Below are 26,022 nucleotides of genomic sequence, written 5' to 3'. Positions count from 1 at the left end.
CGTCATCTTTAAGTTTATGCAGTTACGCCTTTGCACTTTGAACCTTTCCTGTGTGCATGTTTGAAGTATTTGTTTTATGTGGGGAATTTATACGCTTTTGTCTGAAATGTTTATTAGACTTTCAAATTTTAAAGGATGTGAGGAAATATAAAATGGGGTTTGAATGCCTTGTAAGGCAAAATTTTGAGTACAGATAGGGAACGGAATTGCGACTGCAACTAGATTAGGCAGACTTTAGTCTCAGTAGACTAAATGTAATAAAAACTGTTTTGCTTTTAAATAAAACAAGTATTTATCCGTCAGATAAATTGAGGCATGATTGACCCAATTATGGAAAATCTCATTTGAGATTGTGCGGTCACGACACATGATTGGTAACATCCAATTGGCAACGTTTAATGTTGTCCAAACTTAATTATTTGCCTTTCAGCGCTCAACGCAACATTCGATATTTTAACTAAAGCGGTCAGGGCAAAATTGGGATTACCCAAAATTCTTGATATCAATTTACATTACAGTATTACTCTTCATGCTAGATTTTTTACGTTACTAACGCACTTCATCATGTCTGATAAAAATTACCACAACTGTCCAAAAGCGTATTATAATGCTTTGCAACTAAACAAAACGATATGTTTCAAAACGATAGTTCACAAAGTACAGAGAAAACTCAATTCTCAATACTCAATTGTTCATCAATAATACAATTCGGAAATGATACTTCGCCTTAAACAAAGGCAAATGTCTAGTAAATGGGCGTCGACAGAAAACTGAAATATGTACCTTTGTCCTGTTTGAAATCAATTTAACCTTTGATATAAGTCGCACAAAGCCAAGAGCCGAAAATATTTTCGATAAAATAGCTAAACTCACTGATGAACACTGTTTTATGAAATACAACTGAATTTCACAGACTTGTTAATTTCGTACTAAGAAAAGCTACCTTTGTAGTTCTCCCAAACCAAAATTTATAAAATTTTAAACTTGTTAATTCGAAATCATACCCGGCACTTAAAAATTTACTTTTCATATGAGTTAGCTTATGATATGAACACTACAATTTTCATGTCGTTAAAGGCGACTAAGGGATAGCCTTATAAACTTTGAATTCTTCTTTTAGGCGACAGGCTAGCAACCTGTCACTATTTGAATCTCAATTCTTTCATTAAGCCTAACAGCTAAACGTGACCTATCAGTCTTTTTAGTCTGCTGGGTCTGTCTACCCCGCAAGAGATATTCATACACATGATTATTTGGATGGATGGATGGTAACTTTTATTTTACAGTAAAAATAGTACGTCATTAGGTAAAGGTACTTAAATACTTCATCGGAGTACATTTACAATAAAATTGTGGTAATTGGTGACCTGGATGTGGATAAAACCTTTCAACGATAATAAATAACAATTTGAAAGAACCGACAATTACATAACAATGTTTACTTCAAAGTGATTCTTTGAACTCGAAAAATAATCTATTGTATTCAACCATTTCTATTCACGCTATATATGTAGGTATTGGTACTTAACTGAAAAAAGATTTTTCTTTTTCATTAAAAATATGTTACATTTTCTCTAAATAAAATGTTATGATATACAACATTGCAATACCCTCTTTTCTAACTGGCGTTAATCCCTGATTGCTTTATAACCGCGATCCTCGATTGAGTCATTCAATAATACGAACCGTTTTGCATGTAAACCTAACCCATTCAAATCCTTAACCAAAATGAAATTGAATTAAAAAAAATAGACGACAAGAACGTTATAAAAAAATAACTATTCTTGAACGCACCTCAAAAACTGCAATGATCCTTTCTTTTACGGGTATGACGAATGTTTCTAGATTCTCATTACGAAGGGGTCGTGTTTGTTCAGAGCTGGCTTTATAGGACAATTTGCATTTACACGGACCCCGTTCAGATTACGTTGGTACTTATCTGGCGAAATGAGTCCGCCCTATGCCAAACAAGCTTTGTTTATGTGGTACTGTTTTTCGCTCGTTCGTTTTGACGGGCCATTATAATGGCACGGATTTTAACGAACTTCAGTTTTTTTTTTGTTTTAGCTTAGACAAAATAGAAAGTTGTGAACGAAAAGTGTAACTCAAAAAACTAATATTTGAATTGTATCAATTAATGAATATGAAGCTAAGTATGCAGGGATCTTGATAAGTGCAAAGAGGTTGTCTATGCATCCGTTTGTGTTTCTCCTCAAACTAAAAGTTAATTTCTAGAAATACACATTGAGTGCACCCTCTGTGCAGCCCTAGATCACATTAGGAACCTATGCCAAATTCCAAATCGCAACGGTTTGGATGTGTACTGTCAGTCAGTCCGTCAATCAGTCAGCATCTTCTTTAATGTAAGTTTGTCCAATATCTAGATAAGAATAAACTCAATGATAGATTTAAACGGAATCTCAGTGAATGATATGTACATAATTTATCCAGTTGTGTAATTTTGCTGCTATAAACAAAAATATGATATCTACAATACATTGAAATGATATCCATTTTGCGTTCGTCATAGCATATTTTATTACTATATATGATCAAATTAACTTTTATGCCATGATATTTTTTTTGGATTTCATACAGCTTTGTTTATTTTATTAAATCTGTCTTCATAACTGTCGATTGCCATGTTTATATTACATGTTTGTGAAAATTTTTAGAAGAAAGCGATAGATTTTCGCGCGATGAAAACGGCCTCGCGCATGCCATTCAACTGGGGTTGGAACACGCTAACATGAGATAATATGTTCATGTAAAATATATGTCAACGCAGGCATCAATTTTAATATACATTTCTTAAATTGCAAGCAATTTTTCATCAAAGGCTAATTAATCAAGTTTTAGTACCATGTCGTACAATGAAAGCCTGTACAATACTAGATTCAAAATAGGCTTTAGGCAAAGCTGAAATTTAGCAACAATGCGGACACAAGTGCTTTAGGGGACCGAATACACGGCCAAAATCCTAGTTGACCCACTTCCGAATAACCACCATTGAATGGCCTGACAATAGCATGTCGATGCAAGAACATAATGTCTGGTCCGGCAGGCCTCAATAGTAGCCAAAATATGGTCCGAACAGAAATGTCTACTATCAATATGTACCTATAGGTAAAACTCTCCTGTTACTGAGTGGCTTGCGGACAATGCAAAGCCACTACACTATTGGGCGTACACAGTTAAAATTTGGTATGAAGATTCCTGAGGGTATAGGAGCACTTAGAGAGCATTTTTGGAAATTCCCGCGGGAATTATCGGATATTTTCATTTCACGCGAGCCGCTGGCATTTTGTAGTCTATGTATAAAAGTGAAAACTGATTGATTGACTGGCTGATATATTAACGCACAGCCCAAACCACTGGTACAATGATTGTTCCTATGCTCTCTTTATTTGGCAACTCACTACCCGCATCGTATCAGCCTATTTCTGTCGAGAAACAACGAACCCAACAGAGTATTATCTAGATTGCCGTGGACGACCTAAACCTAACTGTTAACCAATTACTACGAGCGATTCTTAGAATGACCCATAAAATTTTATGTTACCGCATACTAGCGCCGCAGTTCGGACTTTTTAAATATTAAAAAAAGCACGTAATTTAAACTTACCTACAGTCAATGCATTTTGCACATACTATTATTTTAACAGTTAAAAATATTTAACAATTTAAAATGCAATGAAAACGTTAAGAGTAACCATTTGCATTGACCCAATTTCGAATAAAGTTAAATTTATTTATACGATTATGTCGTAATTATATGGATCACTAGCTTTCGAATACTAATTTGATGTAATCAACGCTAATTACAGTGTAATAAAATGCCGTGTAGGTGCTCTCTCGAGGCACAAAGACATTTCAAATGCAATTTAATTGTATTAAACATACCTTATCCAAATTATTATGTTCGGCGAGACATAAATATTCATATAGAACCTACTATGCCTATTTTACAGGCTACTGCCACTCGCCCGGGTATAACAGTGTGATACCCGTTAATCTAGTAAATTGCTAAGTAATAGAGCTCAACTAAAATTTGTATGATAATGGACCTATCTCGTAGCATATACACGAAGGTGCCGTGTAAAAAGAACGGTAATTTCGCAACGTACCTATGCATTCCTGATCTGGAACTGTTAGGGAACTATATCCAATTAATATAGGTATAATGTATATATATTGAAAATGCAGTAATGCGTAAGTATATTATAAACTTATTAATATTATTTTTGGAGAGATTTGAATTAATTTATTTTTCACTTTTCCAGTTTTATCTACTTGCCAACGAAACGATTTTTGCGCTAAACGAAAACTCGTGGCTTGTGTCAAATAAGTAAAAATTAAAAAATTCGTCCCCAAAAACTAAAAGCCTTTACTAGTAGTCAATGCTGTGATTAACCTTATCCTGTAACGAGTTAATCTTAACATGACATTTATGGGAGGCCGTATACAGCTAGGTGTCTAAAGGACATAGAAACCACTTTGTATTATCAAGTGACCCGTAATCGCCACTGTGGGAGTTTCGCAATCTGCTGCACAAATCTCTGAACCGTTCATATATACATATAATTACGTCTTTAACCCTTACGGGGTTGACACAGCCAACAGTATCGAAAAGATTTAGGCCAATTTCAGCTGTATAAAGCGGTATGAAGTCTCAAGAACCACACGGCAATTTATAAACACATCTGTCTAAAATTGTCACTGGCAGAACGTAGAACCGAGACATGAGAAAAAAATTTGGTGATGACATATATTTATTTTTTTAAATTATGTATTTATATGACCCGACAAATTCTTTGAAGGAGAACAATGTTTTAGTAATCTCTAAACAATATAAAATCCATAAAACCTTCCCACAATCGCTAAAACACTGCTACCGTGTAGGTGTTACATGCAACATATCGTGCCTCTTCGATGCTATTTTAAAATGCAATCGACAAATTGGCAGGTAAGTACATATTTCGATGTAAGTAACCACATTTAAGGAGTTATTGATAAACGTTCTTAATTGGTTATTTCACACCTCATTCTTCCCGGTTACGATGATTTTCTTCAATCAAAATGAAGGAATTTTTACTTAAGAGTATCTAAAATTAAAACGAAGTAAATATTTATAACGCATTACAAAATTTAGTATCAACGAATAACAAATATACTTATTATTAGATATTTCGAGCTTAAAGTCCCTTTTAAGGTTAAGTTGACTTTGATTACTGTTATTTACTTGTGACCTTAACTTCAAAATTAATTAAGACCCATTTATGAAGCAAATATAGGTACAATTAATATTTTGTAGGCGCCATTAAACTAGTGTTTTCACTTAAAATTATCTAAATTTCATAAAAACAAAAATAATAACAATTTGCGGGATAATACAATGTACGAATTATAACCGACTTCAAAAAAAGAGGAGGTTTGAATTTCTACATTAAATGTATTTAAGTGCCTATAACTTAGACTACGAGTTTAGTAACCAGCGAATTTTTCTATCCCATAAATGGTATATGGTACTGATAACAAATTAAAAAAAAATAATAGCTAGAAATATAAAACCCTTATTCGATCACATTCATCGAATGTTTAGTTAATCGCAGTATACATTTTTCACATGCAGTCTCATATGATTGACATATTGAAAGCCTCTCAAATACCGCTTTTACGTCCATGGGGAGTGATATTGAAAAATGGTTGGTCATTTTCCCCTTCCGATTAACGTACTTTTTAACGAAGCCATGACTTAGGTATTTGTTCATGTTGATCTGTTCAACGATTTAAAATGATTATGCCGTTTTCTGTTGGTATAAAAAAAAATATATTTTATAATTTTTACTGACGAAATTACCCATATAATGTTATGAAACATTTTTAGCTATATCATTAACTTAATATTAAAGTGGGTTCTGGTCCAAAAATGATTGAATAATCACATAATTACTAGTTTTAATAATTTTGTATTAAGCTTTTATTCAGGCCGTAAGGGCGGCTCTTAGGAACTAAATTAAGTTTTATAGCTCTCACCTGTATAATTTTTTATCACAAAAGTTGCGTTTTCCGTCGAGGAAGATTATTTTTACTTTCATTCGTTTTCTTAAGTACAAAAGCTAGTCAACGGAGTGAAATAGTGATACAAACTGTTGCAGGAAGAAACTGTTTTTCAATCTCGGCGAAACGTACAAATGGGAAAACATTTACAAAGCTTACGGCTTAGAGGGAATAGGGCACAAATGGTCGAGCACAGGTGCTGTTTTATTGAAAAAAAAAGATACAAATTACCCTTTTCACTATGATTCCAAGGCGGATTTATTGCGCTTAAAAACAAATCACTTTTTCAGCATCATTGCAATTATACTTTTGTTTTATGTTTTAATCTCTATCTTGAATATAAATTCAATCGTAAAGCTATGTTACCGAGTGTGGATTTTCAGTCGTTTCGAGAATGTTGACTCTCTCTACCCCGTCAAGAATAAAGACATATTGTGTGTATTTTTGATTTTGTAGGTATTTCAAAAGATGCATTGTAATGTCTTATGATTCTATTTTTGTTTATTATAATTGTATATTTACATTTTTGTATACAATAAAATATTCCTTTAACTAAATATGATATTTAGGTTTAATGCAAAATCGCAGTTTAACTTTCCAGTGTCGATACAATTTCAGGATCTATTTTGATCGTGCTATTTATAATTCACCCTTATGATCAAAGACATGAAAGGATTGGGGCACAAGTATCCTTACGTGGTTTGACCAATTAATTAAGCCAAGGCCAGTTATAGATTGAACTTAAATTACTATTGTTTAGTCATATTTTACAGTTTATCAATTATGATTAAACAGGATAAATTTTTATTCGTTTCCACGAAAACATAAAGCAAAAAGTGAAACAGACTATTTTCCCATATTAATTGGTTGACCACCTGATCGATCTTAGTATGGGAAAATAAAAATCGTAATAAGGAAAGTATCCTGACATTATTCCGATTTTTGAGGGCATTCGCCTTTTATATAGATATCATAAATTGAGATAAAACATACCTAATATTAGGCAGGCAGCTTGATGTTATAAACTTCTTGTTTTCGCGAACATGAGATTATACTTGAATAATGTATAACACCACGATGCAATCCTGCAACAAGAAAAACATATGTAATTTTATATAGGTTAAAAATATGATCGCATATATGTTTAAAAGTGATTACTTCTTTTTATATGAATAAAGAAACAGTAGTATGTGGTGATATTTGAATGAAATAGTCATGGTAAGTAGTTACAAACAAACAATCACACTTAAAGACAGTTAAACATACATTCTTTCAACAGTACTCTTTTATCCACCATCCCGAATGGATGAATTACTTACTAAAATTGGACTAAATGTATATGTAATGTAATTATCGGAAATGTAGGCACATAATTCAAAAAGTAAGTGTTTTATTATTTGTTACTTTACATTAGAAAATTTTTGTGAAAATTTAGAAATATTTTATATGATATCATCATACATACAAGTCGTAACTGACTCGAAAATTATCGGAGTCCAAGTAGAGTAGTTCATAAATTTAAAGTAATTTTTATACAAGAATTTCCCATAACCTGCTATAAAGTAATAAAGGAAGGCCAATGCACATATTTAATTTACCCACGGGGTTTATTGCTTATTATTAAAACCGTTATCACCTGTTACCTGTTATCACATTTAAGAATGGAAAAGTTAACGAACACATCTAACAACCAAGACACGCATTAAAACCACTGTTGTAGTTGGATTTAACTACAACAATAATTCGACTTTATTTTAGATTAAACTAAAAACTATTTGTTATCAGAACCTGTTTTCGCTTATTAGGTATTATCTGAGACGAATTTACCTACAGAGAAATGCAGAGGACAGATTTTGTAAACAGATAGAAATTACACCATAATAGGAACTGTACCTTTAACCTTTGATCGAGTTTGTAAATACAGTCACCATTAAAAACGAATACCATTATTATTTTGTCATCTTCCAAGCAAGATTAAATTATAGGAAAACAAAAATCGGGACTCCGAAATATCCGCTTTGACTAAAAGTCAAATGCCCGCATCGGATGTGAGCTATAAAACTTCGGAAACAGGTTGAATTCTGAAACAAAGCGTGGAAAAGTCTGCTTCCAGATGGCGCAGGTGTCCCCAGCAGCTCGCACGTTTTCTAATCAAGCGGAAATGTGCGCTCCGACGGTCCGTCCGACCGGGCCGGACTCGACCCGACGCACCTGAACGCGGCTATCCGGAATCTGAATCGAGTTCCCATTCCATGAACAGGAAATTTATATTTTTGTTATTGATATAAATCCGACAGATCACTTAAAAACCTGATAAGATAATGGTAGCAACAAAAGTGAATAACCGCTCTTACAATCAATTAAACAATGCGGGATTGCATCATGAGCTCGAATTAATGTACAGTCAGACAAAGGTCCAGCTTATCAGAGAGAAAGCGAGCCATAGTCAGTTCGAGGCGCAAAACGCGAGCCGATGGTCGGATAACAGAGCGAACATTCTTTTGTTTTCATTACGTGTAACAGCGGCTCGTTACCACAAAGATCTTCGTAAACCTTTTGACGTTTCGCTAAAAGGTTCATTTCGGCTGATTAATGTTGTAATTCCTCCGGTAGAGCGTACAAAAAAGACACTCGAAGCATTTATACGGTGACGGCTCGTAAGCGGGAGAAAAATGGGGGGAATTTATCTGAGCCGTGTATCGTGCCGGGGCGGCCAACGGGCATCTATTTTAATACAAGAGTGGCTGAAAGGAAAGCCCATGAAACCAAAATAGTACTTTAAGTTGAAGCTTAAACTCTATTTAGCTATATAGTTTATTAAATTGACAGACTTTGAATGCTAAATAAGATATTTGTATCAAAGTGTTTTGAATTCCTATAAAAATACATTGACAGTTTCTTTAAAAAATAAAAACGTTAGACACCTGCAGCCTGCATACAAATGTGAGGTAACTACTAAACGATAGTTTAAATTCCAGATAACGACCACCCTCATAGCACGCGATTAATTGCATTAGTATAGGCCGATACAGCTGCTCAATCGATCGTTAGATAAGCTCAACTCGGTTAGGGGACCGCCATGGGGTTTTATGTCTTTATTACACCGTAACAATGGTATAAATCAGTCGAGGGGTAACTGACGGGTGTTGAGTAAAATTGATATATCATCATAACTAGAAAGAACGACAAGTTTGTACTGGCAGAGGTAAACAGTTTGTACAGCGCCTACCTCAAAGGCGGGTTTAACAATTTAGCTCATTAACGTTAGAAATAACCGGGAATTTCTGCCGTCGCCGTAAAAATCATCGCAGATTAATTCGTGTTTAACTTTGTGATATTTTCGAGAGTTAACGAGGTAACTCCCGTACCCAACAAAGTTACGATGCAACGAGTTCGGGTATGCTTTCAAAATCTGCAGGCTCCTTAATTTTCTTTTGAAAACTCTTTAAATTCTTCATAGCTTTTAAAATTTGCGACTTGGAAATGCTTTGCCGTGAGAAACTATGTTGCAGGAGATTTCATTAAAGGATAGTGTGCAAGTCGTTTGAGTGCTCCGAAATGAATATTAATTAAGAAGAAATTTAGGAACTCGTTTTCGGAATAAAGTAAATTGACCTAAATCGTAAACGTGAAGTTTAACTTAAATGAAACATTTTTTAGTTACTTTATTAAACTAAGTCAAACATGACAATTTTTTTAAAGCGATAATCTAATAAACCTAATATTTACAATTCACTTAATACTTGAGTTGCTGCCTTGGGCTTTAAGTCTAAGCAGTGGAGTATTAGTAGTATTCGAAGCTTTTTATTACGTTGTATTTCTACAGATTTATCAAGTCGTATTAAGTGTTTTGTAGTCCGTGGGCTGGCGTGGGCAGTTATTTATTCACACGGATTAAAGATGGTTTTATGCTTAGACCTGTGCGCAGTCGTTCCACTAGAAAACAGGTTGTTTGTCACCGATTAAATCGACAAACCGCGGTTTACTGCTTGTATAGGAGATATTTACACATTCGAATAGAATAAGATATACGTCCGATAAGTCTTCCACTGTTCGAGAACATGTTAAATTATATATCAATTAAAATATAAGAAAATATAATTAGGACATGGTTTTTGAACACTAAGATTTTGTTGAGACGTGAAAAGACCCGGTTTCTGTAAAAAAAAGTGATCTGAAATTGAATCAGTTTTTATAACTAAACATGATGGGATCAAAGTAACGAAGGGTGGTCTTGTATTTGACCTAAATTTTCTTCCTATTTTTGCCGTATTTGGCACTTACAGAAGTCCAGATGATAAACTTTATTTCCTGAAAAGAAATCAGGCAAAAAATATAACGAATTTCGACGTACAAAAAATCTAATAAACTATTTATATCAGAATAAATAGAAATAAATAAATATCACATCACAACACGTTAACATATCATAACATCCAGATTTTATTCTGAGAAAACAAAACATGCTTCGAGCTTCTAAGAAAGCGTCTCCCGCCATCTTAATAGCTCTCGGAGTTACGCCGCGTAATTATACACCTGTATTTATGTTTTTGGTCTGAAGAAATTTAATTTTTTAGAATTTGATACGAATTTATTGCTTAACTTTACTGTACCTACGTACACATATAATTTTAGTAATATATCGAGATTGGTTGTTATGGTATTGTGTTTTTTTTGTTAATGAAATCATTTATTCATTCCTTATTCTATTCTTTTAAACGACCAGGTGCAGATTGTGTAATGAAATGGCCGCCTCAGGTCTTGTATAAACTGCTCATTTACTTATTACGATATGGAAGCAGCCATACCATTACAATGTCGTAGAAACTAGTCATTAATGCCTGCTTCGTACTGTGTAATGACAAAACAACCGACAATCGTAGTCAAGCACTAAAGTAAATCTACTGGAAGAGACTTCTATAGAAATTTACCTTAATTATAAACAACACATTTTTAAAAATATTTTTTAAATTTAGAATACCATTAATTAATATACCTAGATCGACAATCGTGTAAGATTCGTTTACTTACCATGATTCAACATGGGTTAGGTTCCATTTTGGTTTGTTTTTTGCACAAGGTTGCTGAAGTCAGACGGGAGCGGCTTCGCGTAAAAACCTGATGTATGTGATCCAAGATCATGGTCAAAGGGCGGCTCGAGATTCCTCTCCTGATGAAGAGGGATATATACATATATTAATATTCCAAAGAAGCCTTTTTAGAAATTCCAAGAAACATTATTGTCTTTTAATAATGTAACAATGAATATGTATTATTATGAGGACAAGTAGGTAGTAACAGCCGACCACGGCACAATTCGAACACGCGATCCCCGTGATGGTACAACTGCGAAGTAAAGTGGTATTTGAATTAATTTATTAAATGTCCCTCGAAAAATATAAAAAATATTTTATAATAATAATGTAAATACAATACGAAAATTAATTTAAATTAGCGAAATTCTTACGGTACCTAATGGAAAATGGGTCATTGTGCGTACGTCTATGCGGTAGCTATACTTAGGTACAAAACACTCTTAGAGCTATTAAGAATACTGAGAAGGGAATAAGACAAGTTGCACAAAGCTGCGGACAAAATTAGTTTTATAATAATTTGATAACAAGAATTTTTCTAATTTTTTACTGTAAAAAATTTAAAAAAAAAACATTTTGGACCAAAATACCAATTTAGGTAGTCAAAAAACAAATTTTATTCATTGAAAAATTTAAACCCGTAACAGAGAGTCACGATCATTTTTATCGCTATGATTACTCAAATTACACTAAAACGTTTTTGTTGTTGACATTACTGGTAACATTTTAGATTATTATTAATTATGGCACACTGGGTTTGTCGGTAAAAATGCAAAGTACATAATATCACCCCTAGTGGGGTTCGTACCCACTAATTAATTAGACATCACCTGCGACGCCAGCACACCCCCGCTACAGTGCAAGGAAAGCACAGAAGTATAGACACAGAAATCAACTATAAACTAAACTATAATTAAATAGTTAACTTCAATTTTGTGTTTGTTTTCAGTACCATTGCGTATTTTCTTTGTCATTCTTATATGTTTTTTTTTTGCTAAACTTACAGAAAATTAACACTTAAAAGATATAATAATTCGAAAGACATAATACTACATATGTATGTTAATTTCTATTTGTCAACATTTAACTTAATTTCAATAAGCAATTCTAGATGTAAAGGATCTTGTTCAAACATTTTTACTTTTTGAAACTACTAAAAATATTTTCTTACATGTTATTTTCTTTTATTAAATTTTTAAATCGTTTAATTACATTTTCTCATAATACCAAATAGTGATTAAAATGTAATATAATCTGCCTTAACAATAAAACAATACTTTTGAACTCTCCTTATTTTATGCCCACTGTGGTCGTGTGAATTGACCGTAAATAACTATTTATTATATGCAATTAAATTATTTTAATGATACCTACATCCGTTTTGTAAAACGGCAAAGCATCTGTTAAAGCAATCGTTCGTAAGCACTTGTATAGTTGCGGTTAGGTTTATACAAATATAAATTATGCCTTGTTAGGAGTAATAACATAACGATATCAAAGCAATTTATATTTTCTGATATAAATATGAAAAAAAGTATTTCTACGTTAAAATTTTTATAAGAATAGTATTGCTACAAATTAAGGTAACTTCTAATCTAATGCGATGTTAATAATCACCTTTCTTCTTAATTTGTTTGCTTGACCTCAATTAGTTAAATGTGTCAAAGCTAACGTTGCAGACTTTTGAATAAATGAATGCGTTACTCGCCTTTATTTACTCAAAAAGTAACACTTGACGTTTAATTCAACATTTACTAAGCAAGCAAATGACATAAATTATGCATCATTGCATGTCGGGACCTATTCACGAGTTGTCGCCGTAACTGGCCCATTTTAGCTTTATTTTCATGAAAAATGGCTGCCGTTCGGTGCCTCGGTGGAAGAGCGAATTTGCTCGTAATATTTATGTGAGCTTGAAGCGAAATAATGATATGTATATTATTTGGGTCTCGAAGCGAGGCGCCCAGGGAGCTAGAAGTAAGAGTAGCATTTGTCAATGCCTGAGCAGGTGGGCGGGTGCCTCCTGTGGTCCTGTTATTACTCTATTTTTTGGCTCATTTCTATAATAGCTACTTATAAATGTGTGGGGAATGTAAAGCTATTTTTCTGACATACACCTCCTTGTATGCTTGTGTGGTCTTATAAATGTTTACTTCTTATAAATCATTGGAAGGGCTTTATATGAATTCACCGTTCACAATAAAATAATAATGGAATAAAAGATAACTGAAAATAATCAGAGCAGTACGCTAAAGATAAAGAAAATAGACAATTTACAAATAATTGACTATTTTTTCCGCACGACGTAATACAACGATAGCATCAAAGAAAGTATCGATATTTGCTTAGATGTCGTTGATATTTTTTTCATCTGTTTCTTTTCGTATCAATCATACCAACTTAAAATCAGATGTGAGCCATCAAAGTTTTCTAAAAAAGATTTTTACCTACACCTTTTGACACATAATTCATTGTCAATACAAAAATCTTACTATAAAATAGCCCATAAGAAATTATCATTATCCAATAATAAATCTCTTGATTGAAAGACTATATTTGCGGTATTCAACAAAGCTTTCGGAAGCAAGGAGGTGGACCTATCCATCACCATGTAGTCGTGGCTGATACAACAACGTCGGATGAAAGTAATCGCAGTCACTGACCGGATCATACCCGAATATCTTCAGTAAGTCGGCGAGGGGCCAGGTTGCCGTGAAAAACGACGGCCATTAAGGAAGTGAATACATTTAAAATAATCGGCTTAGCCGTCCGACGTTGACGTATATTCGTACTTATCTCACGAAGATACCGGCACACAGATATCCCTAACTAATCCCTTACACAAACGTCTGAAAAAGAGTCGGCACCGACTCTCCTTGTACGGCTAAGCTTAGTAATTGAATGAGTCGAGTCACTGCGCGACAATTTGAACAAAAGAACCCAATAATTCATGTTTATAATCTGACGCAGTGTGTTCACTCTTTTATAGACTTTTTTAAATATCGCCACTTTATTTCCCTTTGTTGGATTCAGATATAAACTGTACAATGGAGGTGACAGTCACAATATCGGTTTTTCATTACTTATTCAATGCTGCGCTCGCTAGATCTAAATATTTGATATAAATATGATTTAGACATATTTTTGGACAGATATATATATAATAAGAAATGAGATGTCGTGGACCTACTAAAAGAAATTTCTCTAGAAATAAGTAGTGCCCTTGTACTGAATTTCTCTTTATCTTAAGTTCTATTCTTATTTTTTTCCTTGATGTACATCACTACATAGTATAAAACAAAGTCGCTAGTTTAGTCTGTTTGTCTGTATGCTTAAATCTTTAAAATTCCGCAACGGATTTTGATGCGGTTTTTTGTAACAGGTAGAGTGATTCAAGAGAAATGTTTTTATGTATAATTTTTTCCGAATTTTGCACCCGTGCGAAGCCGGGGCGGAAATAAAAAACCAATGCCTGGTTTTCTGTAAAAGGTATCTATATACATCTTGTGGTGGTCGTAGATGTTTACTAAAACAAAAGTTAAAATCTAGTGCTTTTTAAATTCGCAAGGGTAGTTTGTCATACTATGCAATATACAAAAGCGGCTTTATTATACAAAACTAATATGATCTATAGCTAATAACCTCACTGGAAAACATGTAATATTATATGAGAGAAACATTACATGATGAAAAAAATGTATATTTACTTACTGAAATAGGCGAATGTATAAATAGGGAGCATACTAAGGGATTTTTACAGTTCTTAATCAGGATATCCCCATTAATTTTTAAGGACTTCCTTTGAGTGGCGGCGTGTTTACTTTGAAAACAAGGTAAGTTTTAATGGAGTTACAATTCGTTGACCCTAAAAAAGGCGATTTCAAAAGTGGGAAGCGTTGGCCCTGTAGCCTTTGTTCGTATTATAAATACTTAATTTATTCAGTCATTTTGTTAGATACAGTAAGTTCAAAGGTTAATTTTTTTCAAAGGTCAATCTAATAATACCGGAATCACTCAAACTGAAAGTGTGGGTAACAGTTAGCAACCGTAAACAAACTTCAATTAAATTCCTACGAACACTCACATTAAACGTGTATTTATCTAACGCACTAGGAAAGAACCTGTCACTTAAAAACAACATGGCAGCATCCACTCTTGACGTCTGAAGTGGCTACCACATCGTCAACCATATAAATGATCGTGAGGACTATCTAAACTTGTAGTGTTTTCACTCTGGATGTCGTCCCGTCTCATGCAGTGCCATAGTCGTAGGCGTAGACAAACAGAAGTTCAACTTTGTCTATATAAATCGGAATAATACAAAAAATTACTTGGAAATATTTTATTGTTGTATTTTTACACAAAATATTTAAAATTGATATCATAAAAAAAATTAAGTTGAAAATCCTCAGACCGAACTTATTTTCTTTTTACTTAGTGGATTTCAATGTAAGCACTTAAGATCAAAATATCTAAATTAACACTGGGCTAAGATGAGCACTGGAAGTAATTTTTGAAGTTATATTCAGAATCCCGTACCCTATTGTCTAGAAAAATAAATCAATACGATTCAGCTTACATTAATGAACTCAAACCAATGGCAATACTTCTTGACTGTAATTTGTTGCAAAAGAACATTGCATTCTATTTTACATTATATTCGCTGTGTAAGTACAATAATTACTATAGTTCACACAGGAACCGAGTACCTGACGAGTGCGGAGGCGGCCAAGAGTACAATTAATATGAGAATTCTGAGGGTTGAGGGTCTCCAAACTAACGAATGACAGACAGTTTGCACGATATTAAAGGTAATACTATAAACAATTTAATAATAAGAGTAAAAATAAACAGTAATTTGTTTGTATAAAGTTAAAGTCATTTGTGCCTCGGAAAGGAAAAGTAAACATCCCCTCAAATTACAAGTGGCTTTCTCGAATCTAAATTTATCTCTTGAAAAGATTAAAACATCTACCTATAACCATGCGACGAGTTGATTAATCGTAAACACGAACAGCCGTCGATTAACTGAAGAGGCTTAAGAAGTCGATGGCCACAAATCGTTCAGCGAGAGCACTCGACAGAGCGACACTCCCGCGCATTAGCCGCCATTTCCGCGGCGCCTGCGCACACGCTAGCACTACCAAAACTCTCCAAGTCAACTCTGACGAATTAAGTTATTAACGCTCCGGACAGCTGTTCAACACAAATCAAAGGAACCACCACTCTAACAGACTCAACGTCCTCCCGTTTTATTACCGTTTTACGAGCACTTTCATATTCAACTTCGTCATACACCGCGCGAGGGTGCCAGCGATTGTTTCCACGACAAAATTAATACCGGCCCGTGTTTATTTTACACTGTCTAGCGACATCCTCCGTTATTGTTCTTTGAAGTTCACGCTTTCCGTACCTTTGATCCTTCCGATATTAACTCTGATATGCGACCATAAATATATTTTGCGAAAGCGAACTCTACTTTGACGCTATTTACTTAGTGGCGAAATATCATTATTTACTCACGTAGTAAGCAGCGATAAAGCCGAAGGGCTCACTAACTCGTTCATAATAATTCTACTTAACTCCAGCATATTTTGGGCAATATTACGTGCGCCCTTCTTGTCATCGTACTGCCTGCAAATATCGTAAAGTGAGACGGTTATAAATTATTTACAGTTTCCACGCGAACGCCGTGTATTTGTCACCCCGGGCCGAGGTATTAAGATATTGCTTCGTATTCCTATGGGCCTCATTATAGGGCGAGTCGGGCATACGACACCTCTAATATTTCATCCCTAAGAAGGGCCACGAGGTAATGCTTCTCAGCAAAACACCGGCTTAAAATAATACGCGAAATTTCTGAGAGTTTTCTCATTTTCCTAAAATTCTTGATGGTGTTTCGCGTACTCTTATACCTACTCTTAATATCATTAAAAACAAAGAGCGGAAGAACGATTCGCTAAAAAGATTGTTTTGATGGTAGTTACATTAAGGTAATTGTGTACGGCTGCGAAACAGTTTTATAGCCCATAGCGGTGGCCGTTTGGGGCTGCGCTAGCCCAATCATTGTCAGTATTTGCCGCCGGCCGAATTTAATACGGGATACGATGTTAATGGAACAAATTTAAGTATCCTACGGTTAAATTGGCTCTCAAGATTTATAGGATAACAAACTGCCGAATGTATATATTTAAATAAAAGGCGTCGCGATATTCGATTCATTGTCAGGTTTACGTCAACTGTGTAACTTTTATTTACATTTATATTTTAATAACTTTCGGTGTTGCGAGTACGCTAATGTATCTCTTTGAGATATACAAAGTCATAATTATGGCATCATATCGGAAGAAAAATGTCGTGGCCGAGTAATGACTTCGCCCGCGCCCATCAGAAAGACCCACGGATCAATTTACTCTCACAATGACCTTAATATAAAGTCGTCTGAGAGTAATAATTTTCATGTATGAGTATTAAAGAAATTCTATGTTGATGTTATCTGAGGCGTGAGTCGCGTGTGCGAGAGGAAACCGAGTAGGGACGTTATTAAAAAAGCACATGTGGCCCGAGATGTGTATCGCAGCGTCTGTTAATTACTTTTGACATGCAGCATATGATTCAATTATCATATGATTTATTCGTAGTGAAGGGTCGGATGTGAGGGACGCGGGGCGGGCGGGTTGCGCAGTTTATTTAAGCGTTAACTATCACATTAATTTACGAAAGGATCTCGTTCCCGGCAGATGGCAGGCATCTCATGAAAACGGTAGCAACAGATTTTTTTGCTCACCTACTTGACACGCTACCGATTTGTGTGGGCCGAGGACCTCAGCGGTGGAATTCCGAAGACGCGGAATATTCACGGCGATAATCTCACTAATTTCCTGGGTGTGTTAGAAATCGTGGAGAACGAATTCAAAATTTTACATAAAAATATCGATCGACACAACGGTAACAAGTCGTTGATATGGAAATTAAGTCGAGCACATAAAATACATAAAGTCGCCGTCACTACCCATATCCATGTTCCATGTCCAAACGATTTTAACATACCTACAAATTTTCCTTAGCGCTATTATAAAACTATAAATTCTACGATTATCGCGTGCCACATCTTAAAAGTCGGTGTTATTCACATAAAAACAGCTTTAATTGCTTAACTCATCCGTCGCACAACCGCATAATTCACCTGGGGCCGCTTTCACACCAATGTTCGCTCCGGCTTCGTTAAGCCAGAAAACCTGTTGGTAATAAATACTAATTACTGGTAAAATAACACGATAACATCGCGACCAAAATTCTTACCATAATAATGCGGCAATGACTGGTTGGCAACCAAGAAAAAATAATCGTTACCATACATAGTAAATCTCGCGTGACGCGTAATGGTCTTAAGAGCTTATTTATAGTCGTCGGTCGTTTTGAGTGAACCGTTTAATAAATATTATCACACTGTAAGTCGTCAACAAACGTGAGAAGAGAACAGTTTGACCCGGTTCGTGATATTTGTCTCATTTTGGAGATTAAAATGCGATCGCTGCGGAACGACCTCTTCAGTTTGTTGAGCCTGTCTTTACAATAAATAACGTAGGTTTATGGATTTAACGAGTATCTTGTATAATTAGACTAATTCAAAATGGCTCCACATTTTGAGTGTTCTTGAATGACAAAAGAGGGCTTATATCGGCCTGCAGGAAGGGAACTTCGGTTAATTCCAAATACGCCTCAATGACATCTCAAGTGATATTGCATTTTGAACAAGGCTATGTTTTTATACATATCCGGTTCAATTAAAAGAGTGTTCCGATGAATTTACCAACAAAAAGGTAAAGAGGATAAAGAAATACAACACACGTGCTTTTAAAAAAGATTGAAAGCACAGAATTCCTTCATAATACGTACTTACTTCGAGAGTCTTTTGAGCGTTTTATAAAGTAAGTAAATACATAAAAGAAATCATTTGCAATGATTTGAAAGGCTTCGAATGAGAAGTTTTTATGTGCCATTTAAAACATCCTCCTATCTTAATTCAGTTTTACTGCTCATAGTCGGTTTAAATTGATACACATATCGAGTGCTATTTTTATAACATCGTATTCCAACAACAATGAAGTAACTAATTCATTAGTAGGACAAAGTCTTGGCGGGGTTCCCACATTTGCCACCACATGGCTCGCATTGAAACGTGTCTCTGCTACTTTCAATAAATCCGGATTATCATTTATTTGAGTACGCGATGTGACATTTTGAATTCCAAATTTGTATTTTATATGGTTGCAGCACAGTCTAAAATGAAACGTGGATTAGTTTTAAATGTGCGAGTATTGTGCGTTCACGGTGGAGGAAGTGCGTGTTATTGCAGCTTATGTTTCGAAGTCGCCCGCTGAGATATTCGTGGCACCCGTCCGTTTTTTGTGACAGACCAACAGAGTGCCATAAATAATAGGTAGGGGTTCCCGACCAGGCGCTTTGTAATAAATTCGATGCTCTTTTAGTAGCAAGAAACGGGCCATCCAGGATTGAATTATGGTGATGCGCTAAGCCTGCAGACGGTATGGGAATTCGCCTTTTTATTTTCTTTTCATTTCGCGCTCTTATATTACATTTGTATCATTCAATATTCTCGGAAATAGCTCATATGAATGCAGTACAAGTCCATTCTGTTACTCGCTCCCAGAGTCGAATATCAAGTTACTTACTACTTACTCCTCAAAGAAGACACGCGGCACGACGGTATTGTCTTACTCTTAAAACAGAAAACATTTAAATCTCTAGGGACCGTCAATATTCCGTTTCCAAGTAAAACAAAAGCGTCTAGAGAGAGGGCGGTTTTAAACTAAGATAGATTAGTGTTGTGCCAGTGGACAACACGACACCGGCCAGCTTATGTACTCGCTCGTTTGAGAAACGTTCTGTTGACTTGCTTTGCGAGCGAACAAGGGGATATTGCTCCTAATATATGCTGTAGGCGTCGATTATTTGAATAACAATGCCTTAGGGTATATTGCAAGTCTTCATAGTCTCACAAAAGTCTAAAATTTATTAAAATTCAAACTTCATTAAATATTTATTCCTCTTGGGTATGTGACATTACTTCATGCAGACTGAGTGAGTATTTACTTAAAATAGGCGACGATGTTTGAGCAAGTTTACACACTTAAGAGCTGACGACGACATTCATCTATTTTGAGTTATGAAAGCGGTATGTGTATCACATTAAAGAACTTAAGATACCTGTCATGGTCTGAGTAATGTTTGTCCCGTGAGAGTGACTAGTATAGAGTTACTGGAGGCGAGTGCCTCTCAAATTACCCCGGATAAGTCAATCATTGGAAACGTCCACGTTTGCCCAAAATAAAACGCGATCCGAATGTTGCGTGGCGTGTGTGGCGCTCCCGGCATAACGCGTAGCGACAGCCGACATGTTTTGTGCGAGAAAATAAAATTGATGGCGCACGCAGTCGGACTTAAATAGCATAGTATTCGTGTTCCAGCTAAATGCTTTTGTCTATTTTACAACAGTCACGTCTCTCCTCCGCCTTTTATTTTCGAGTTACGTATCAGTTTTTCTGACATCTATTCGAGTAACACGGAAATTGTTCTGTCATATTCTCTGATTCGTGCCTCCGTTTTAATAAAAACAGTTTAACGCATTTAGCCGGCGATAGGGAGATAATTGGACAAGTGTTAGTGAGAGATCTGCGGCGAGGTCCAATTTCCTGCTCTGCCCGCAGTCTTCGAGCAAATAGCTCTTTGCAAATCAAACAAGGGACCGTCTGCCGAATTCACATATCAACTTCGCATTGTTTCTCTCCCATCATTCGGGCTAACCAGAGGCGTTTTCGATTATCTGCCCTCCGGAGAACAAAGCCTGTGACCGCAGAACCAAGTCAATTACATAGTTCAACAACTCAGCCCTTATAACTTTCATGGGCTACCACCGGAATACAGAAAAGGGTATCTGTTTTCAATACTGAGGGCGATGTGCGATTGACCCTTTCGAGTGTCCGCATTGACTTTTAAATTACTAATCTCGCGGGAGTAAACAGAAACAGAGCCTCGGGAATGGATTGTTTAAACGGTCGAGCGCACTTGCATATCTTCATTAGCGACGGACAAGTAGATACTTATGCTCTCAGTGCTTACTCTTCACTTTTGTTGCGATCAGCTACTTGGAAAAGAGCAAGAAGTTTGTTATCTTGGTTCTTGGTAATGAAGTAAAAAGCTGAGAATTTAGTAAGAGAAAAGGAAGTTATCGTTATTATTCTATTTTAACTGGTGTGCTTTATGAAAATCGTAATAGCAAGCTATAAGTATGCGCAATCGGGTCCTCTCAACAAATCAACAAACATCTACATTCGGGGCTGGCCATTCCGTCGTTCCTAAACACGAATTGAATTTTGATAGAATATAAAAATTGGGATAGAACGCTATGCATGAATATGGTTGCATTAACATAAACTTATTGCTTAAACACAGCACTGTATAAACAGAATGATATACATCACACCCGAGTATAATGAATTAACATTCTTTCACATCGTTTAAGTTAAGCCTTAACTGTGATACACGACTCGTTTTCCGGAAATAATTTAACTTGCTAACCGCTGTTACATTCGTAATAGCAGGGGCGTTATTAATGTTTATCTAAGCATCGCGATAGACGAGTAAAGGAAGCACAAGCGCGGCTATGGGGAGCAACGAAGCGCGCCATTTCAACTGATAGCTCTATACCATTTTTTTTGTTCAACGTCAGACGCAATACCCGTTCAACTCGAATGAATTACTTAATTTTTCCACATTGGTAACGAAAGGCGGTTGCTTACAGTTCAAACGAATTAACATCACCTATTGTTAGTAAAAAGATAATGGGTTGAGTGGTTCCGATTCAAAGCTATAGAAATCACAGAACTGTGTAATTTTCGACAAATATTTACTCCTATCAGGTCAGGGGTTTAGTTCTGACAATAGAACGGGAGGTTGTAAATTGGTAAAATTAATATAGCTTTTGGTTATTTGTCAGTTCCATTGAAATTGGCCTTGGGAACGTCTGTAATTAAGTCGTGACTATTTAATAAGGGTTTAATGAATTAGCTTTATGAATAAATATCAATTTCGTATTGTAAAATGAAGATATCAATGAATGAAACAATTGGTTTTAATTGTTATATCGTTCTGAGTTGGAACAATATTAATAATAAAAGGTAGCTATTGTTTCCTGCTGTAATTGATCCCTTTAGATCAATGGTATAAGTTAGAATAAAAAGTAAAATTCTCTAAAACGGAAAAGTATTGTCAAAACATATTGTGCAACTTCTTGAAAAATAATTTCATTGAAACAAACTTTTAATTTGATTGATAAGTATTAATATTAAATGCTTTTAACAAAAACAAATTACCGAGCTTCAAGAGAAGTCAGAAAACGTAAACAATCAGACAGACTCAGCAAAAGACTTAAACTGAAAAGTAGTACGTGTAGTAACTGCGTCAAAGGGACACAAAATTAGAGTATTATTAACGCATCCATTGCCGAATGCAATACGGGCAGCTATAAAATGAATTCTCTTTCGGTCTACTGCTTATTAATGAGATGAAATTGTTAATAACGATCGGTACAGTGAATAAAAATAACGATTAAGTGTGTTAAACTGCCGTAACTGATTGGAATTCGGTTCGGCAGTAGGCTATTGTGTAGGGAATAATGGAAGTGTTTATGTTTGGGTTATTTTTTAGGAGGTTCGTAAACAGCCGTCTACCTGGCAGACCATCCATCACATGTCATAACGAGAAATTATTGTCCGTTTTTATTGGCCTTCCAGGAAACGCTATAAAATATGACTTTATTTGCAAACATTGTGTTACGGAATGTTATAAATAAAATTAATCTGACAAGTCCCTTAGTGCCATTAGATGTTAATTGAAATGTCACATGAAGAATTATTTCCGTTTTCCTTAAATTCTTTTATTAAAAAAAAAATATGACGACTAAATATTTCGTGAGTCCAATTTTGAAAACGTATAATATTGTTAATATTTGATCTTAATAAAGCCTCATTTAGAATGTTACTTACTTTACATTCTTACTTGTTCAACCCTACTCTCACTATGTTTTTATTGAATTTAAATGTCTGAATAAAACAATCCATTGTTTATGCATATGAGTCCACAGTCTTTGTTGCTAGAGATCAGAACAAGCGACAAGGGCGTTTAACAAGAAATCCAGCAAACATAAGTACTCCTTAGCCCTTATTACCAGGTTGTAGAGTTTAGTATAGATTGATGTAATAGTATCTATAGATATATGAATGTAAAGCCTAGTGTATTTAGTATGCAGATTAGACAACGGATACCCACAGGAACACACGCACTGTATTAATAAGAATTCTATTGTATATTTATTTCGCTAAAAATACATTTTCCAGTTTGCGGAAGTTACACCGGAATTGCTCAATTTTAAGTATTCAATAATTGTTAGTAGGTACTATTGGGAACCTTAGGTGATGACCTAAATGTCACTTCAAAACACTGAAAAAGTAGTTTGAACATATTTGTTTTTTGTTTATATTAACCGTATTTATTTACATCTTATGAAAACAATGTAATGAAAAAAAAATTGAATTTATAAAAATGGAAAATAAAGGAAATGGAAATTATTATTGATTAAATTTGGTCACAACCATCTTTTAAATAAATATAATTTTTTATGTCATTAAATGAACCTATAATATATAATAATTTAATATATTTAACAAAAAAAAAAACGTTTTTGTGTTAAATAAAATAAATAAATACATTACTTATTTAAGTCGACTTGAATCATATTTTGTATTCATTTAATAAATCTTACCAACTGACGTAAGTTTAATGCTGGTACGTACCTGAAAAATTAAGAAAACAATTACACATTAAAGAAAGACTAAAAGATACGAAAAAAAATTAAGCCCACACATAATACATCCTTATAAAGCATCACGAACACGTTTAAACATAAGCCTTCAAATAAATGTGCATATCATTACATTAACAAGTCTTCTAGTGTGGTCCATGGACATTTTTTTTATAGAAAAGTTATTCGTATCAATTAATGGGTTATACCTCGACGCATGTAAGCCATTTAAGTCATTTGGGTCATTAGAAGGTCCGAGTTCGAAACCTCTAATTAATTTAAAGCTATCAACTAAATTGTAGTTATTAAGACTTCTTTCGAATTTTGTGGAGACACCTATTTTCCTTTTACTTATGATGGACGTAAGAGTTTTGAATATAAGCTGTTTGAGATAAACTAAATATTGATGAAGCTTTGAAAACGACAAGCTTGCATGAAGTTGTATTTAGCGAAAGAAGTATACAGGGATCGTGGCAAGTAGAATACTGTGGCTTCTACCTGCCCCTCCGAAAAAGGCATAATTTAATATATGTATGTAATATGTAAATATTGATAAGCTTTATAATTTAAATGGCAAGTACCAAGAAATAAAAACATATTTCTTAGTACTTATAATAATATTATATATCGTTAAGGAATTATATTTTGTTTTTAAATAAGTCTGACGTTCCTATGTATGCATTACTGTATCACATCATAAAATTATGGTATTACTAAAATAAAACTATATGAAGACAGTCTCCTTGAGTGCTGGTTTGATGATTTGCAGCTGAAGATAAAAGAAAAAGTAATATCAACTTCCGTCTTAAGAATACTCAATCTAATGACGATCACTTCAAGGTTTGAATTTGTATGACATTTAAATCGAGTTAACTGTATTTACTACATTAAAATTTCAACAATACCGCGATGCGATGACTCTGCAGTTAAAAAGTATCTGTTTCACGATTAGAATGACTATTGTTCATTGATTTCATACACCTGGCTCTGGCTCTAAGCCAACACCGCGAGAGTGAATGTAAACATTGCATTGCGTTCCGAGGCTCGTTAAGGTTTTTACCACTAACTACAACAGTATAAGAATGTTGCACATTTTAAAGTGTAGAACAAAATTAATTATTGTTGTAAATTAAGTTATAACTTAGATATATAGTTTAGATTATACAAGGGCACTATTGATTTAATTTTTACCTCGTTCAAACAACATTTGTATAGATGGATTACGTACCTAACGTAAGTATGTACGCATTACCACATCTATATCCCTTACAAGGTAGACAGAGCCAACAATCTTGAAAAGAACGAAACGCCTCGTTCAACTGAATGGTTTTATAAGTGTAGTAGTTGGACTATTGAGGTGATAATGGGATGGAGATTCGAGAATATAGATTAAATATACAAAAAAACTAAAAGTGTTATTTGTAAGCCTTAAAAGAATAGCAATACCAGTACAAATGTGGTGCAAATAAGTTGAGCCAATCTATAAAATTAATCTATATCAATCACCAACTGTACACTCTAAAAAGTCGTGTTACATTGCACTGATCATATACGTAGCGAAGTATGCTAATGTGACTATAATGGACCAGAAAACAATGGTTCAGTAATAGAATCCCTAAGTAATATTAAGCAAGGTCCATCAATCATCCGAGATATCGTATGATCTTATCTGAAATGAAACTCATCATTTATAGATCTGTACGTCGGCGTTGGTCGAATGTTATTAATAGATTTCTATCTGGTCATCATCTGAATCTGGTAACGGTAATCTCAGTCATTTTGTCGGTCCAATGATATGAGTAACAAATTATTGAGTCTCGCATTGATACATCGATATGTAGCAGCTTAAAAGTGAGTGCTGACCAACGTTTTTTTACCTAGAGTTTTTTGTACGAACTAGATACTAATGAGAGAATTAATGGTTAAGATTGATATCAAAGCTATTTTGGATTACGCAGTAAGCCAGCAATTTCATTTTTTTGATAT

At 34.6% G+C, this 26,022-nt stretch overlaps 1 protein-coding gene across 1 annotated transcript in view; it reads right to left on the bottom strand.

Annotated features, from left to right (window-relative positions):
* Positions 1-26,022, bottom strand: part of LOC106138164 (leucine-rich repeat neuronal protein 2) — a 62,164-nt gene that overhangs the window by 16,056 nt on the left and 20,086 nt on the right. The window contains exon 2 of the mRNA XM_013339220.2: positions 7,054-7,145. The gene's annotated coding sequence lies outside the window, so the exon portion shown is untranslated. The remainder of the gene's footprint in view (positions 1-7,053; positions 7,146-26,022) is intronic.

Source organism: Amyelois transitella, chromosome 3 (genome assembly GCF_032362555.1).
Source record: "Amyelois transitella isolate CPQ chromosome 3, ilAmyTran1.1, whole genome shotgun sequence".
In the NCBI taxonomy this organism is placed as follows: Eukaryota; Metazoa; Arthropoda; class Insecta; order Lepidoptera; family Pyralidae; genus Amyelois; species Amyelois transitella.
This window is presented reverse-complemented; position numbering and strand designations above follow the sequence as displayed.